The sequence below is a fragment of the Ambystoma mexicanum genome, chromosome 1q (genome assembly GCF_040938575.1).
Source record: "Ambystoma mexicanum isolate Mex_15411 chromosome 1q, UKY_AmexF1_1, whole genome shotgun sequence".
NCBI classification, from domain to species: domain Eukaryota; kingdom Metazoa; phylum Chordata; class Amphibia; order Caudata; family Ambystomatidae; genus Ambystoma; species Ambystoma mexicanum.
Genome location: NC_090922.1, coordinates 815,626,317 through 815,644,513, shown reverse-complemented (window position 1 = coordinate 815,644,513; position 18,197 = coordinate 815,626,317). Strand labels below are relative to the sequence as shown.

The 18,197-nt window shown below is 45.8% G+C and overlaps 1 protein-coding gene across 1 annotated transcript in view; it reads right to left on the bottom strand.

Moving 5' to 3' along the window:
- LOC138537078 (2-5A-dependent ribonuclease-like) overlaps window positions 1-1,246 on the bottom strand; it is a 402,978-nt gene extending 401,732 nt beyond the window's left edge. Inside the window, exon 1 of the mRNA XM_069641426.1 lies at window positions 1,225-1,246. The gene's annotated coding sequence lies outside the window, so the exon portion shown is untranslated. The remainder of the gene's footprint in view (window positions 1-1,224) is intronic.
- Window positions 1,247-18,197: the final 16,951 nt, after the last annotated feature.

Genomic DNA, 18,197 nt, shown 5'->3' with positions numbered 1-18,197 from the left:
GTGAACACTATGCAAAACGGTGTACACAGCAAAAGCTATCAATAGCTAACTTTGCATTAACACATCTAGTAGGAAAATGAGCCACTCACCGCACGTCCCACACCTCATCAGCCATATCAGCACACTTGCAGAAAGTGCACTTCCGGTATGCGCGTGCATATGTGTAGGTAAATTGGTAAGCATGTTGATGTTTCTTAAGGATGATTTTGAAAACATTTCTATGATTTGTGTTAAAGTTTGCAATAAACTTGGGACACAATAAAAAAAAGAATTAAGTAATACATTGAGAAAGTTATCCACACATTGCAATAGTGCATTAAGTTATAGCTACTATATATATACTCTGGGGTATATATATACTCTGGGGATGAGTGTATGGAGCGGATGGGTATGTAGAGCGGATGAGTGTGTTGAACGGATGAGTACGTAGAGTGGATGAGTAGTACGTAGAGCGAATGAGTAGTACGTAGAGCGGATGAGTATGTGGACCGGATGAGAGTGTAGATCGAATGAGCGTGTAGATCGGATGAGCGTACAGAGCGGATGAGCGTACAGAGAGCATGAGCGTACAGAGCGGATGAGCGTACAGAGCGGATGAGTGTACAGAGCGGATGAGTGCGTAGGCAGACAGGAGTGCATGCACGGGGTAGACAGGAGTGCATGCGTGGGGAAGACAGGAGCGCATGCGTATAGAATACAGGAGTGCATGCGTGGGGCACACTGGAGAACGAGGGATAAACTAGAGCATGCAAGGTGGACTAGAGTGCGTGAGTGTGTCGAGCAGACCGGAGTGTGTAGGGCAATCTTGAACGCCTGAAATGAATAAAAGTGCATAGAACGGACTTGATCGCATAGAATTGAGTGACGTACATAATTTGCTTTGGAATGCAGGGAACATTTGAAAGAGCAAATATCATACCACACCCTACGCTTACTCTCTTCCTTACACCACCACTCAACTAGAACACAGAGATACTATGACACCATTCGGTATAACTGTTCTCATATCAACATCTCCCGCTCACTCCCAATCACTCTAAGTAAACATTGCTGGTTCCATACCCCCCCCTTCTCCACCAGGTGAATCCGGGCTGGGATTACCAAATATTTCTGTGGGTGATGATTCCATTCTTTTGATTGAATCAGGGCAGAGTAAGGGGGATGAGAACAGTGTTGTAAGTGTGGAGGAATCTTAAAGATCTAACGTGGAGGATGTCTCTTTACCTTCATTGGAAATAGGCACCACTCCCATCGATAGTTCTCTACTTGCTCTCTTCCAATACCTTTTGAATCAGGATGCAGAGTCGGAGGTCTCGTCTGCACAGAAAGAAAGCAGACCAGAGGAATGTAACTGGGGGGAGTCTCCACATGGGATATTCAATGCACAAATATTAGCGGAATTGCAATAACATACACTTCTAATTGGGGATCTGATTAAGGCTGTTGGGATGAATAAAAGTAACCAACCCGTGATGGAGGTAAAGGTGGTGTCTAATATGGGTACGAATACTGGGTTTGTTTATGACAATGGGCAATCCATACTCCTCTTGAAAGACCTTGGGCCCCCTGTTGTGGACAAAAAGGTAGGGGTCCCCCCAGGCTCTGATACGTATGATCCTGAGGGGAGGGCCATGGTCTTAAAAGAAATAGTAGTCTCCTCTCCAAAAACTCAGGAGGGCCATACCAAAAATGTTAACAATATCCCAAAGCGGAAATCTGGTAAAGGGCAAAACAGAATATCAAAGAAAAATTGGCGGAATCTAATAAGAGAAGATGCAAATGATATGCATCTGGATACTAATTTGAATGTGTCAGGGGAGGAGGAGGGGTTGTGCAATCGAGAGGGTGGTTCTGTAGCTAAAGGCACAATCTCAGAAACTATGAAAAAAAAGAAAAAAAGGGAAAGGTAAAATACAGGGAGGTAGCTCCAAAGTGGCGAATGTTCCCCAGAGTGACAATCAGAGGAAGGCAAACCTCTATAATTTCTTTGCTAAAAAAAAGACGATTGATGAAAGAGGGGAGAAGGAGATGGTACAACCTCCACAAGTTGAAGTTATCTCCACTAAGGAGTCTATTAACATCAATGTAGAGTCTGTTAACATGCAATCTGAAGTCAACCCATATGTTGATATTAGGTCCTCTGCTATTTCCACTGGTGAAGTTGAGGTGTTTGAGAATGGGGAGCCCCCCATAAACCCGAATATTCCTAGGTTCAAGTCTGTTCTATTCCCTTTTGATTATAGGACATTGTCACCATTATCCTATTCCAAGATGTTTGGAGGTAAATCCAGTTTTCATTCAAACGGACCAGGTAGGGCTCAATACTTAGGAGAGGAACGGGAGGTCCAGAGTGTAAAATTGGCCCCTTTGGAAGTTTATATTTATATATATTATATATTTATATATATTTATATATTCATATATATACATTTATTTATATTAGTTTATATAGCGCTTTACGGCAAAGCGCTGCACAATTGAACAACTTGATACAAATAACATAACATAACAATATAACGGTGGAAGCAAATTGCAGTATGAATCAATCAATTAAGAAACCATTAAGAAGAGCCATACGACTGGAGGGAATAGGGAGAGAAAAGCAGTGGGAATGTGGGGGAGAGGAGAGGAGGGGAGGAGAAGGACATGAAAGTTGAAAGGGACATGAAACTCGCCTCCCAATCTAATGGATTGGGGGGGCCCGATGTTTGGGAGAAGAGCGGGAGGTATGGAGGGATAATTTGGCCCTTGTGGAGGGTGGTAAGGCAGTAGTGACTAAAGAGAGTGGTCATGTTGATGCACAGGACCCTGAGTTAACCTTAACAGAAAAAATGATTTGGAGAATTATGAAACAAATGCTAGAAGGGGGTAAAGCTGGACTAGCGGCCATTGGAGGACAAATTGGTGAAGCTACTGTGGGTGAATTGTCCACGATGTCAAAGATGGTGGAACCTGGTAGGTTCTGCAATTATTGAAGTAGTCGAATCCAGACATGGTGTAGATTTGGACAGAAAGATGGATACTGTGAATGTGCAATATGATGAGGTACTATACAACGAAGTGCACGGGCAGAGCTCAAGTAAAGATCTTTATTCCAATTCCTGGCCAAATGACATCCAATTGAGGCAGCCCCACTTTGTGGAGTTGCCCAGTCTTCTAATATATTATTTGTTGCCTCAAGGTGGTCCTTCATCATTGATTAGAATGAGAATTCTGGCTCTATTCAATGAGATTCCGAATCTCAGTCTTATCACAACTGGGGATATCAAATTAATCGACTTCATACATCTGGAAAGATATGATTATGTCCGGATAGTCTTCCACTCTAGAGCCATATATGAAGCTGAATTAGTGGAAGTGGAGTCTTTTAATCGCCTTGGTTATGATGTCATAAGCTATGGTAGAGGTATTCAAGGCACAGAGGGAGGTTGCAATCTACAGGCACCCAAAGGCAGGGGCATGGAACAGGTTGAAAGGACAACAACTAAACCTCTTAAATCGAATGATGTTGACTCTAGTGAGTCTAGTCTACGGTGGTTGGCCTCTACCCTACGAGATTCCATAGCGCAGCTGCAGGATCTAAAACCGAACATTTAAGTTTGAAGATAAATTCACCCTTGTGTCATGGAACACGAGGGGTCATTGGTTTTTAAAAAAAATTCTTCGAAACCTTGTACCATGTTGTCTAAGTGTGCACTCTTCTGTTTGCAGGAGACATGGTTCAACTCCCATTGTGCTTTTGATGGTTACATTGTGCTTTCTGAACCTGCAATACAAGGAAATTGGGTAGACCTATTGGAACTAAAAATTCTGGACTGTCAAATTGGTGTCTTGCGGTTCTCTGTGAATTTGTGAACTGTGTGGGACCTACCCACTTCCTGATTGTTAACATCTATTGGAATGTTAAAAACAATTTGAATGAATCACTAATTTTACTTGGATAAATGTTTGAAGAAGCATATGTACTGCAATATGAGGCTTTATTGATAGTGGTGCGCAATCTCTATGTTATATTCCTGTTTGTATGGGAGGAAAACGTTCCCTTGGACCGGAATATTATTTTACAAGAGGTGACTCTACAAATAAGAACATCCAAGGACAACTCTGGGGCAGTTTTTTGGATGACTGGGGATTGACTAATTCTGCAGAACTCTGGGGTGATAAGGCTGATAAGGATACCTTGTCTAATGGCAAATTTTCATCAAAAATAGATTATGCCTTTATCTCTGTCTCACTGTGTGGTTTGGTCAGTTCAATGTGTATAAGGGAAACCAAATGCAGCGACCATAAGATTCTGGAGGTTGAATTTAAAGGTATGGACTGTGAGGTGAATCAGGGGGTATGTACTGATATATACGTGGTTAATCAAGCTGGAACTCATATTACCTGGCATAATGACAATGTGGATCGACTTAATGCTGTATTCCAATCTGACTTTCATAATACTAGTTTTGAGCAAAAAGCTTCAATGTATTGTGTTGATCATTTTGATTGTTATGTACATACATTCATTAATCGGAATGTACTTTCAACCAAGACAAGTTTAAGGAAGTCAAACCATCTTCATACCTTTGACGCTGGAATAAGAACATTAAAAATCCAACGTTAGAGGGAATTGCGACATCTGCGCAAACATAATGTATCGGATACTGATAGGGAGGCTCTGGGAATTTTGGTTTAAAATAAACGGAGAAATCTAATGAAAGCTTACAGAGCAAAGAAGTATCAGGGGGATGGTGAAGCAATGCTGGCAGCATTAAGGGATACCTCTGCAAGATCTTTCTGGGCATTAATAAATGACCGTAATGTCCAACAGGACAAAATACAAACCTGTGTCGTATCGGAGCAACAGTGGAGGGGTCACTTTGGTTTAGTCTATCAGAATTCTAAGATCATAAATCCCTTAAAGTATGGTTCTAGATCATCCCTGGGACTTTTACTTTGACATAAGCAATGTTAAACTCTTGATAGACAAGGCCTCCTCGTCGAGGGCGGCAGGACATAATGGCCTGGTGAATATTGTCTTAAAGGGTAATGCAATTGTTTGGGCCAAGGTACTATTCCTTCTCTTCAAGGACATAGAGTTCGAGTAATTCCTAATTCGTGGCACATTGCTTATGTTGTGCCAATTTATAATTTATAAAAAAGGTGACAGGACATGCCCTGAAAATTATTGACCCATTGCACTCTTGGATGCGGACTCAAAGATCTTCTCAGGACTTGTACTGAAGCACATCCGAGAGTGGGTTGGGACAAACAAGATTCTATCCTGTCTCCAATTTGGTTTCAGGAAAAAAGTATCCACGGACACCGGGGGACTTCTCAACAGAAAGCATGGAAAGAAGGTAGCGCTCCAGTTTACGTGGCTGCAATAGACCTAACCATGGCCTTTAACATGGTGGACAGAAGCATTCTTTGGGGGAAATTACATCTACTGGGGCTACCCCCACACTTATTGTCAATTGTGTACCATTTACATGAAGGCTCGAAGCTACAGGTACGCTTAAGCAATACGGGAACGCTTACACAGACGATCTCTGCAGCAAATGGTTTATGTCAGGGGTGCGTATTCGCACCAACAATATTTAACCTGTACCTATCAGACATTGGCAATGTTATTGAAACAGCTGCCTTTGTGCCACCTACAGTTGAGGGAACAAAGATATCCTGGTCTGCCTACGCGGACGATTTTATGTTGTTTGATCACACTCCGCGGGGATTGCAACGGTTGTTAACAAAATTCAGAGATTATACCGTTACTAAGTCCCTTCTGATAGACGTTAAGAAAACTGTGATTCTAAGGCTACACTGCAGCGCTACAAGGGTAATCCTGTCTGGTTTTTGAACAATGAAAAACTGTATGCGAAATCCCATTTGCGATATTTGGGCTACTCGATCTTTGAAACTAAAAAAAAAAGAATTATCAGCAATTTTTGGACAAAACGGTGCAGGTACAAATCATCCATTTAAAAAAATAGATGCTAAATATGGGAAATTTTCCTTTAGGTCGACCCAGCGCTATTATAAATCCAAGATGATTCCACAATTCTGCTATGGTTTGGAGTTGTTTCCCAGGTGGACAATTGACGAATTGGATAAATATGAGGCTAAGATTTTGAAATCGGTCTTCACATGTCTGCCTAATTGTGTGCCACTTGAAGTGCTACGGTACAAACTTGGTTTACCTTATATTAGAAGCATTGTCATGTGGCGCCGAGCATGCTTATTCAGGAAACGAATTGTGAGCTCTAAAGACACGATGTATGATCTGTTGGGAAACGGGATTCGAACTGGTACATGTGTCTCTGAATATCTAAACGAGCTAATAAGGGAAACCCTAGTGTACTTAACCTCCTTTGGCACAACGTGTGAGTTGCTTATATTTAGTCTAAATAAGGCTAAAAAATATGCGGAACAACTTGATTGGAACACCACATGCGCCAAGATAGCCGGAACTAAATTATACAGGCAGGTGGTATCTGGTTATAAAATTGGGGGTGGAGTGGAATCATACTTGTCCAAGTTTCCTGATAAAGGATGGCGTAATGAATTTATGCGTTTTAGATGTAACGTGCTGCTTACCAGGGAAATCACAGACCTGTGGGAAAGGAGGAATGGGATATTGACATTGTGCAGATTCTGTGGTTTATCTGGGTTACCCAAAACCCTACAGAACGTTGTAACATATTGCACAGCAATACGAAGCGAATGCATACATCACTTTTTAAGATTTGTGAATATGGACAATGTGGATCTTGTACGATTATGGCTCGAAATGTTACATGGAAGTAATTTTATTCTTCAAGTTGCGGTAGTAAGATTTTTGAGACAGATCGGACTGTCAGTCAAACCATTTGATTTAAGTAGATGAACTGAAATTCAAAATTGCTATTGAAGTGGATGTTCTAGTGAGCTGTTTTAGTAGTCAAAGTTATTGAGAGTGAATGTATATGCAATATACGCCTTCTTTTCTTTTCTTTTCTGTTTTGTTTTTTTTCTTTTATTTTTTCTCTTTTCTCTCTTGTTTTTTTGTTTTAATTCGCGGCACCTGCGAGCACAGCATGTCGGATGCACAGGCACCATTTAAAACGGTGCCTGTGCATCCGGCTTCCCCATTCCCATTGAGCCCCATGGGGCTCAAATGGGAATGGGGACTGACAGGCACTGGCACCCGGCAATGCAGGATTTACCGGGTCCGGCAATGTCAGAATTACCCGGTAATTCCTCATTTACGGGTGCGGGAAAAAATGCAAATCGGACGGCAGCCGTGCCAGGGTTGTAATGAGGCCCACTGTCTCAGCATCTCAGTAACTTCCTTATTTTTACATAATGTTCATGACCAACCGCTAGCTACAATTCCCCTTATCCTGCCCTATCTGTCTAATGTTCCCAGTAAGTTGGATCAAAATCTCGTAAATACTATACAATATTTATAGTTTGAAATCTAAGTATAGACCCCCCGCAGCCCCTGCTAATGTGGGGGGAGACCCCTGCGCCCCCGATTTACCCCCATCTCGACTCATTCCCTTACCCTATCCCACCCCACACCTATTTTTTTATTAAAGTGAACCATTTGATCTACCGAATTAGGTCAAAAAGATGTGATCAAATGGGAGCAGGTCAAGTTGGCATTAAGTCAACTATGCCAGTACCATGAATAACTATTAACTTTTTCCTCCCTATATTTTAAATTAAACCATCTGCAGTGTTAATAATAGACATTTGTTAGGAATTTTATAGTGCCCACCACAAAATAAAATTGTCCAGGACGAACTGGAGACATTAAGTATGATTGCTGAATGTCTCCCTTGCATTCTGGACTCACTTTCAGTGGGAGGCACCACATTGGTAAATGGCGGGGCTCCAGCGAGCAAGCCCTGCACATTTGCCAAGTGGACTAGGCTGAAACAGTGTCCATCCACACAAGCCCTGACCTACAAATATCTCTGAATAGAGATGCCAACGTGTTTACCCGGGGAATTCTATAGCAGTGTGCGGACCAGGAAAGTGGGTTTGTACTGAATGACGCCTCATTGTTATTCTGCCTTCCTCACCAGCTTCCACAGCCTGTTCCGCCACCCACTTCATCCAGAATCTCTACGACTATCCTCGGGAGTAATGTTAAGGGAGAATAAGGGAAAATAAGGGAGTAATTTGCTAATAGTCTTTGAAGATAAAAAAAGGAAACCTACACCTAAAGAACTGTATACACAGGCAGTGGGCTAGTCCATCTCCTCCTCTCCAATGTTACTCAAACTCTCCACCAGCGCAACATCCAGCGCTGCGTCCTCTACCCCCAGACAGGCCTCTGTTGTTTCCTGGAGGGCTTGCAGGGACTCCAGCACATTCCTCTCCACCCGCTCCTCCTCCCTGCAAGTTGCCTCCAGGGTGGCAGCCCGCCTCCTTGCCCGACCAGCGCAACTTCTGCCCTGGCCATCGTCACCCTCGCCTCCCGAGTCCGCTGCCTCATGCCCCTATACACTGCCCGTAGCGCATGAACATGGAAGACACCCTGTTGCGTAGGTCCACATTTGCATCCTGCCTGTCGCTGTGTAACTGCCCCCCTGTGATGATAGGCCCTGAGAAAAAGAGCCTCATCCTTAGAGCCTGCTGTTGCCATAGTGCCCGGTGCCTGCTTCGTGTGTACACTCTCCGGGCTGATGACGTTACCCGGGGATGTACGTCCCGTGCCTTGCTTGTGGGTGCCTGTTGTCCCTCCTTTGCCGGTGTTCCTGTCGGTGCCTGGATTGGCACGGTGACCACCTCAGCCGATTAACCCTTGACTCTCAACTCAGGCAAGGATGTTGGTTCCACCAGACCTGGCAATCTGGGTGGGACTGGTGCACAAGGGGCCCTGGTGGTATCTGGGCCGGAAGGCACCCCGGAGGACGACTGGTGCACAAAGGAGGAAGATGCGGAGGGGGTTGCATTACTGGACAGCCCACGCAGCACAATCTGGACCAGGAATGTTGCTAGCCACGTGAGGAGATGCCATATGTCATTGTGATGATGTGCAAGCAGTCTACAGGGGTACCACAGCAGGGGTACGACAGTGTCCTGAATGGCAACAGCCGATGGCATTGGGGTGTCGGTCTGTGTCGAAACATCTGACACCTGGGACTGGGTCCGGGTTGAGGCATGCCGGTAGCTGCATAAAGCGCCATCCGCTGGCCCAGGGACAGGAATTTGCACAGGCACTGGAAGCGTGTCCTGCACAGCCTCATGCCCCAGGGGCAGGACTCCAGCAGTCACACCCACTTCATCACCCCCGCCTGACCACGTGGGCTGTGTTTCTATGGCCACCTCCTCCCACTCCACCCCCACCAACATGGATGATCCCAGAGTGTCTACTGCACTGGATGGCCCCTGTGTTGTCTCACCTGCCCCCCCTGCTGCCTAGGAGTCCCCTACAACATTTGCCCTCTTGGACTTACCCCCAACAGCATTGCCCGATGGTATCGGTGCAGCACCAGCCACCTTGCTCCCTGACGATGTGCTGTCATGGGGGCGTGACTGGGCCTCTCGCCTCTGCCAGGTGGAGGCATCCCTGCTGCCATGCTCCACAGTACAGCAAGACTTATCCTTGTTGTCAAGACCAGGGACCGCATCTGTATGGCACTGATATCCCTCCACTGACTACCCATGGCGGCAAGTCTCAAATGTAAGTAACTATGAATTGTCCCCAAGGCTTTGTGGTGCCTGGATAGTTCCTATCTGCAACGAGTCATGGAAAAATATTCTCCCTCCCAATCTCTCTCCTCATGCACCTCCAACCTTCTTTGAGTGAGCCACTTCTGGAAGAAGATGTTTGGAGGAAGATCTTTATCATCAGTAGGGGCCTCCCTGCTGTCCTCCATATGGAGCCTCATCTCCTTTAGTTCCTGGAACTCATCAGGAGTTTCCTCTTCTACTCTTCCTTCTCTCTCTCTCTTCCCTGCTAACCTATCCCTCTGCTCTCTCCCTCGCTCCCTCCTTACAGCTCGATGACTGGCCGCCTGATGTACCACAGAGCCTAACAGGCCCATGGAACCCGAGCAGTGTTTAGCACGCTTGCCTCCGGGACCTGCACTAGCCTCATCAACACTGCACTTGGTGAATGACCCTAGAGAGATGCATCTCTTTGCATTTACCCCCGCCTACACTGACTGGATGGACTTGGACCACCCCCCGAACACGTGCCCACCCGCCACCTAACACTCCCCTGTAAATGTCTGTGTACTTGCTCGTTCAGATTGCACCATGCCTGTAGATTGTCTGTCTGTTCCACCCTGTCCTGGCTCCCTGCATGGTGGCACGTTGATGCACTTGGTAAAACTGTAGAATCATTGTCAAACACATTCACTGTTACCACCACTGTTAATTGTGTAATATACACTTACTCAGCCGGTACAGGCAATTGTTGCTTCAGATCCATCTTTGAGCGCTTTGAGACACTTGCCTTGTGTATCGGTCCTTCATGAAAATACTTTTACATGACATGCCATACCATGACAAAGTGCAATGATTATTTTACATGACTTCAGGGAAGCTTTGGGTGACACAAAGGTGATTTAATGGATTGTTTGGCATGGTGGTAGTGGCATACTCCCTCTTCAATGTGTTTCCTTTGGCAACACAAGAAGATTAGTCTTTTAGTTGTAAGGGATGCACACAAATGTGCACTTCCAAGGGGACTTTCTCAGGGTGGTTTTGTGGGCATCTGGGATTGGCCCAATGTCATTATTGAATGGCACCTGGAACATAGCATACTCGTGTGCACTCCACACGGGGGGTTTAGGTGAAAAAAGTTGCCACAAGCTGGATACGTGAAGCCTTTCCACGTACCCTTTGCCCAGCCATACGCAAGCGGCAGGCCTGTGGGTGTGGTGCCACCACCATGTCCACTGGGATGCCATGCCGTGTTACAACATTGTGCAAGACACATGCTGCCACAATGATTCTGCAGACTAGTGGTGGTGCATATAGCAATACACCACTAGAGTGGTCAAGGGAGCGGAAACGTGAATTGAGCACTCCTAATGTGCGCTCTCCTATGGCCCGAGTTGCAAAATGGGCAGTGTAGTATCTTACCTGGGCAGGTGTGTTGGGGTTGCAGATTGGCGTCATCATGTAGGTGCTCAGAGGGTAGGCACTGACCCCTGTAGAGGTGAGAATGTTTGTCATTTCTTGACAGTGTATATTTGTAGGTATGCAACATGCATGCATGTGGATGACCATTCCTACTCACCAATAAGTCTTGTGTTGCCATGCTTCCCAGCTTCCAGGGCCCGGTGTAGGGGGGACATCCTATAGATGTAACTGCCATGGGTGCTGCCAGGATAGTTGGCATAGACAAAAGTATTGATTCCCTTGGTATCACACACAACCTGCACGTTGATGGAGTGCCAGAGTTTTCAGTTTCAGTATATATGCTCTGTTGCTCTAGGTGGACGCAGAGCAACATGGGTGCAATCAATGGCACCAAGCACTTTTGGGAAGTGTGTCACCCCATAAAAATCCTGCACCACTGCCTGTCTTTCTGCAGGATTTCTGGGCATATATATATATATGCTGGTGGACAGAGGGACGTGCAGTTATTATGATCAACACCTGGTTTAGGCAGCATGACTGAGTGGCATGTGAAATGCCCCCAACTATGGCGGTGGTCCGCTGGAATGATCCTGTGGCCAAAAAATGCAGTACATTGAGCACATTTTGCAAGGGGCTCAGTGCTTGGGAGCACAGGGTGGGTGATGTGAGGTAATCTTCCCACTCCGTGAACAGGTCTAAGATGATATGAGGGGGAACCTATAACTGGCATAGACATGGGCGTCAGTCATCCCAAAAAGGGTGGTCCTTGGGTGGAAGATCCAGGCCTTGGCCGTCCTCCTCCTCCTGCGGTGTCCCACGATCACTGCTGCAACAAATGGTACATTCATCGTACATTCATCGTAGCTGTATACGTGCGTCTGTTGATCACGCTGGCTTTGTATGCATTGTTTGTGTGTGTGTTGACGTTTAAGCCTGCTTTCGTATAGCATATGTGTTTTGGGACTTGCATGTGAATACAGTGGTTTGTCGTGCATATGGGCGGTGAGATTGTGTGACTATGGAACGTCCCTCATAACACCCACATTTTCCCGTGTTCTTCCCCATGCCACGTGTTCCGCCCCGGTTTTCAGTGCCTGTGCAGGGCCGGCCGGCCCTTTGCTGGGAGTCTCACCAAGGCCTTTGTGGTATTGCAGTGACGTGTTGGACCGGCGCTGATTCCGCGCAAGTCCCAAGTAAGCCCTGCGCATTGTGTTCCATGAATCGACGAATGTGGACTTTTGTGTTTTTTGTGCGCAAATACCCAATTTTATGCACAATTTATTCAATAAATTGGGCCCTAAGTGTGATAGCTCAATGTCTCAGTTTCGTCCAGGACACATTTTCAGTCGCAGGCACCACAGTGAAAAATGGCAGGGCTCCAGCGTGCAAGCTCTGATAATTTCCAGAAGAGTGCCATGGTGAAACGGTGTCCGTGCACACAGACACTGTCTGAGCCTGGCAGACTTAGGAAATGTGCAGGGCTTGCTCGCTGAAGCCCTGCTACTTATCAATGTGGTGCCTGCAACTGAAAATGAGCTCAGGAAGAAACCGAGACATTGAGCTATCACACTTAATGTCTCCGCTATGCCCTGGGTGCATTTTGGACGTGTGCTGCTGCATCCAACTCTCTTGACCCGTCCCAAAGCTTACCTCAGATACAGCTTCAGCCTTCCCTACCAATACGTTCTGTTAGGACTGATTTTCTATACTCTGGCCTGGTGGACAGATATATAGAAGGCCAACCTATTTTGTGACAGGGACAACTCTTTGGGGTTCTGTCCCCAAACCAGTTCGAGTAGCAGTGACAACCGGTCTAGGCTAAGATCTTCAGAGGTGCTGAGCTTGTAAGGGGTCCACAATGAGGTCACACAATGGGAATCACAAATTACACTTAGACAGGATGTGTAAAAATACATTTATTATTTTTTGGCCAAAACACACTATGAAAAATGACTACAAACCAGTAAAGGTATCACACAAGACTAATAAACATAGATTCATATATACATTCCCTTGTTATAGGGCATAATACATATCAGAAACTCCTGCAAAGGAACGGTTACATTAGTATTATGCACGCAAGGTCCAAAGAGATGACCGCTAACTAAAATTGTCCAGCCCTAAGTTGTCTGGGTCCTTTTGCCCACAAGTTCAGGTAAAAATTCCAAAGAGTCTATGAAGCAGGAAAACATGCAGTTACGGTCTCTGGGGTCTAGTGAAGGGTTCTTCTGGTTAGGGTACAAGTAAAACTTACTACCAAGAGTAGCTCCAACTTTTAGAGGTCTTTCAAAGGTCTTGCATAAGAAAGCAATGGCAAAGCCAAAATTGTTAGAAAAAAGTTTTTATAAGCCCAGTGACTTGTAATGGGAGTATAGGGGTAGGTTACAAGCTCAGTAACTTACCCGCGTACTCCGATTCTTCCTCAGACTTGGCAGGACAAAGGAAAAGGGTCTGACATTTCTTTTCTCGCTGAATGTCGCAGTCCTCGATTCACAGGTGTTGCAGGTTCTAGCTGATCTCCCCTTGGCGTCTTTCACTGTTGCAAGGACTCTTGCTGGAAGATTGCAGCAAAACACGATGCAGGACCCCTCTCAGGACTGGACTCGGGTCAGGTAAGTGATTTTGGACTGTGGCCACTGCAGCACCACGATGCAAAGTGACTCAGCAGCTGTGGTTGAACTTTCCCTCCTATCTCGGGTCCCCTTGGTGCTAGGATGCCGCAATTTCATAGAGGTCAGTCTCGTATTGCCAGCTGAGGATCCCCCAAGTTCCAGGTTGGAACACTGATGCCGGCAGCATAGTAGCCCAAAAATCGAAGCTGGTCAGCCACAGAAGGGTTCCAGGTCACTTCCGAAGGCTTCCTTTGGCAGGGCACCGAGCGGACGCCAGAAATGGATGGTCCCTCCAATGGTCACAGTGCATTCGCAGGACTGCTAAAAATCATGAGCAAGACAGGGCTCCTCCAGGACAGCAGCAGAAGTTGGTCGCCAGGCCTCCTTCAGTCTGGTCTCAGGTTTCTTTGCGGGTTTCGCTGCTGGATAGGATTCTTGGCTCCTTCAGGTTTCTCCAGGATCTCTGAAGAATGGGTGCAGGGGTCCTCTTCTTATCCTAAAGACCAGGTGAGTGCTGCTGCCCTCACTATGACTAGCCCACACACACACCCCAGCAGTGGTCCAATCGGGACCACTGGCAGGAACATTCATGCATACCACTCAGACACACTGAAAACAGTTTGTGGATTGGGACCAGACAGTCCCAGCCCACATTCTGCCGGCAAACACACACAGCCCTCTAGTAGCCCAACAAAAGCTTCTGCTTTCCCGGGCACTGGAAGTCCTTATAGGGATTTTCCTGGCCTCTCAGTCCAGGAAGAAGGCTAGACAACAAGATGGCAAAAGGACAAGTGAAGAATCTCGTGGCACATCCCCTATGAGTAATGAGGGCAGTCAGAGGGACAGTTATATTGCTATAGGCTGCCACTTTGCTCCTGTGTGTCCCAGTGAGGCCAATCAAAGTCCTCACTTGGGCTTGGGTAGTGGAGGTTGCCTAGTTCTGTACATGAAGTACTTCTCTGACAAGAGGTTGCATCTTGTCCCTACATACACCAACTTCATGCTTGAGGAAGGCCAATGGCTCTGGTTCAGTTTAACACTTGGTTGTCACCCTGAAGAAGTTGGCCTGATGATGATGCCTGACACCCAGTCTCATGAGTCATACCCAGTTCCTTCCAAGTGGGGGTTGAATCTGCCATGTCATACAGACGTGTATTGCTGAGATCCATTTTCCCATTCAGGACAGGGGCTTAGCTCATTTGACAGGTGTCAGTTGCAGACACCAATCCAGAAGTCCATACACTGATTTAAGGCTCTAAAAGGGCCAACACGGCTGTCTCCCCCTCACCATAGACTGCAGGGGATATGTTGCCATACCCTACAGAGAGATAATTGTAGAAGCTGTACCTTTTAGTACAGAGCTGATCCACTAAGGTGTTACCCTAAGTGAAGAATGTGTCTTTGTCTTGGGGACAGAATACTGAGCTCTAGTGTCCATAATACAGAATGCAAAACTGTCTTTACCTATATACCCCTCCAGATCCTCAGATCTGGACTCAGGACTGCTAGAATGGTCAAACTCCCTTTGTTCCAACACAGGGTGGATCTCACGCCAACTGTCAGAATTTGTTCTTTGTTCTGAGTCACAACAATACCCAAACCTGGTGGGTTCACTTACTCCCAGAATACAGTCTGGTTCACACCAATCTGTTATAAAGGGTGTCAGTGACAAAAAGGGGGGAGGTTTCCTCAGCAAAATCTCCAGCTCACTGTAAAGACTGAGGGGGGTATCTGTACTTCTGCCCTCTATATGGCAGAGGCACAGAACACCCCAGCCAAGGTTCTCTATTGTGGTAGCAATGGACCAGCAACCAAGGCATAACCTCTCAGGAGGTGATGCAGGCTGGTTCTTAAATACAGTGTGTCCCCAAACCCCCACAAAGGAATGTCCACACACTATGTTATGTGCTAACACATTTCTTTATATAAAAATTTGGTTCAGAGATATATACACAATTAATAACACCTTGTACTCTGATAATTTGAATATGGAAAATATATACAATGTCTATGTGGTACCACACTTAGCTTTAGATTGCTTTAAAATGCATAAACTGCTGACAGTTATAATGGCGTACAAATCATGCAACAATGTGTAACAGAATAGATCATAGGAAGGAAGGCAAGTTAGATTAAACAATGGCAGAATGCTTGCTTCAGCTACCCAGACACAATTCAGAGTGAGGATCTCCCCACCAGGGCAACCTGTAATTAAAGTATTATCAAGCCTAGTCCATATATGTTTAAGCAGTCTTGTTTCCTGGTCAAAAAGTTCAACTACCCCAATGTACCTGAGATAGAAGAGTTTCTTCAACGGTTCGTCGATGAATCCCTCTAGGGTGGATTCCCTTTAAAGGATGAGCCACAGGGTGTCGAGATTTTTCGAAGAAAAGTGAACACTGGCGTCGAGACATCAGCTTTGACCTTAGCAGTGCTGTTCGTCATTTGTGGAAGTCCTGTCAAGATGAGGCGTGTGGTCCGCCTCGATGCAAAGTGTTCGGTGCCACAAAGAAGACTCAGTGATTGATGTGGGCCTTGGTTGTCGGAAGATGCTTCAGCGGTCTTCTGGCCTGTTGGTACTGCAACTGCAGCACGTACTACCTTGGGATAGCTTCCACGATCAGGACTCAACATCGACTTTCTCTGGCGGAACACATCGGTCGACGGTTAATATTCTTAGGCAAAGTGGAGCGTTGCGGCTCCAGTTGTCGAGAAGCACAGCATCAAGGTATCCCCAACTCTGGATGACATACTTCTACTGGCTTCCAGTGGTTACTTTGATGGTGTTGATGTCCAGGTGCTTTACTTCAAGATTCTTGGCGTACCACTTCTCCGTTCGACAGCATTTTTCGGGACTGGGTTCCAGGGTGCTTCGATGAAGATCAGCTTTTGCACGATGGTCCCTCATAGCTCGGGGAGAGGTCTCCGAGCTAGGTCCTCTCTCGGATCAGTCCTTGACTGACTCGAAAGCTGTTAGATTTCATCGAAAGGAAAGCAGCAGCAATTCCTCTTCCAGCTGGGCTTCAAGGATGAGCTTCAAGTTTCATCTTCAGCTTCTAAACAAATTGGTAAGTGAGCGGTCCCCAGATATACATAGCGAGAGCCTAGGTAATAAACCGAGCCACGCAGTCGCTCTCCTTTGGGCCCCAACCGGGATGTGGAAATTAAGAGTGTTGATACAAGTCTTTAATCACTCATTAACTGGTATAACCATCTGAAACAAGGGTTCTGTAAATCATCACAAAAAATGCTGTTCTCAGTTTTTCAGTAACCAATTTATCTTCAAAAGGTAAGTATTCAAATAGGACAATCACGAATAATTTCTTAATGTGGAAGCGGTCATAACATCCTTGAGGTATTGACTTAGTTTGCCGATGCATTTCAGAGATTATCTCCTTCATCAGGGAGAGTCAAATACTTGATTAGTACAATTGAATGGAAAAACACATACAAATATATCACATTGGTGCAAAAGTGAATATAACATGACATACCAGTTGCAGATTTTCCAATGTCATCAAGGAAAAGTAAAAAACAGAAGAGAAAAGAAGGTAGATTAGTGAAGTGAAAGAATTCCAATGGATAGTAAGAAAATGGGGTTTTGTATTGTGAGATTACCTGAACAGTGTATGACCTTGAAACAGACTCAAAAAAGCTGCTTAATCCACCTAGAACTGGCGGTAAGAAACGGCTTGACAACATCTAGTAAAAAAGATGTTCAAATCAGTTCTTTTGCAAGTGCTGTGGACAATAGTAAAATGAGAGGAAAAACTCTCTGAGACGTACAGGCTGTCAAATGGAGTAGAGGACTCGTGACGGCGTCCTGCAGTGCGCTGGGCGCAAGTGAGGAGTCGGAGCTTCCTTGTTGCTATGTTCCCTAGGTAACGGGACTACTTTTTCAGATTTAACATCAGGTCGCGTGCAGGAGACACGCGGCGCTGAAGGACAAAGTGACATTGTGCTGAGTGCACAGAATGCATGCAGGGAACGGGAGACTATGTTGTTAGTGTGTTGCTAAGCAACAGGGCTACTCGATTTGCGTGGAGCCGCGTCGCGCATCGGTGGTCCATCCTCCTTCTCTGGGGATCACTGAGGGCTCCAATCAAACTCATGAGAGATCTGCGTGATCTCTCTCTCAGACCATCCTCCTGTGGATGACAGCTCAGTGACACTTGACAGATCACTTCACCATCCCTCCACTGGGTCTGACCACTACTGCGCACAGTAGAGGAGCCACCCATGGAACGGTCATACAGTAGGGTGTCAATGACTGGCTTGCCAGTCATTCCCTGTGGAGTGGAATAAGGGCATATGGGATTGAGACCAGCAATCACCAATTGCAACTTATTGCCTGAGGTCTCCATAGTCAAGGGGCTAATTAAATTAGGTCTTGTCTCTGGTAGCAATTAATTCACTCCTAAAAGTGAACTCTGTAGTAATTGAATTCTTCTCACCCCTGTCAACCTGGTGACAGAGAGTGAGCCTCATACAATGGATTTCTTCTGGGACTCCCAT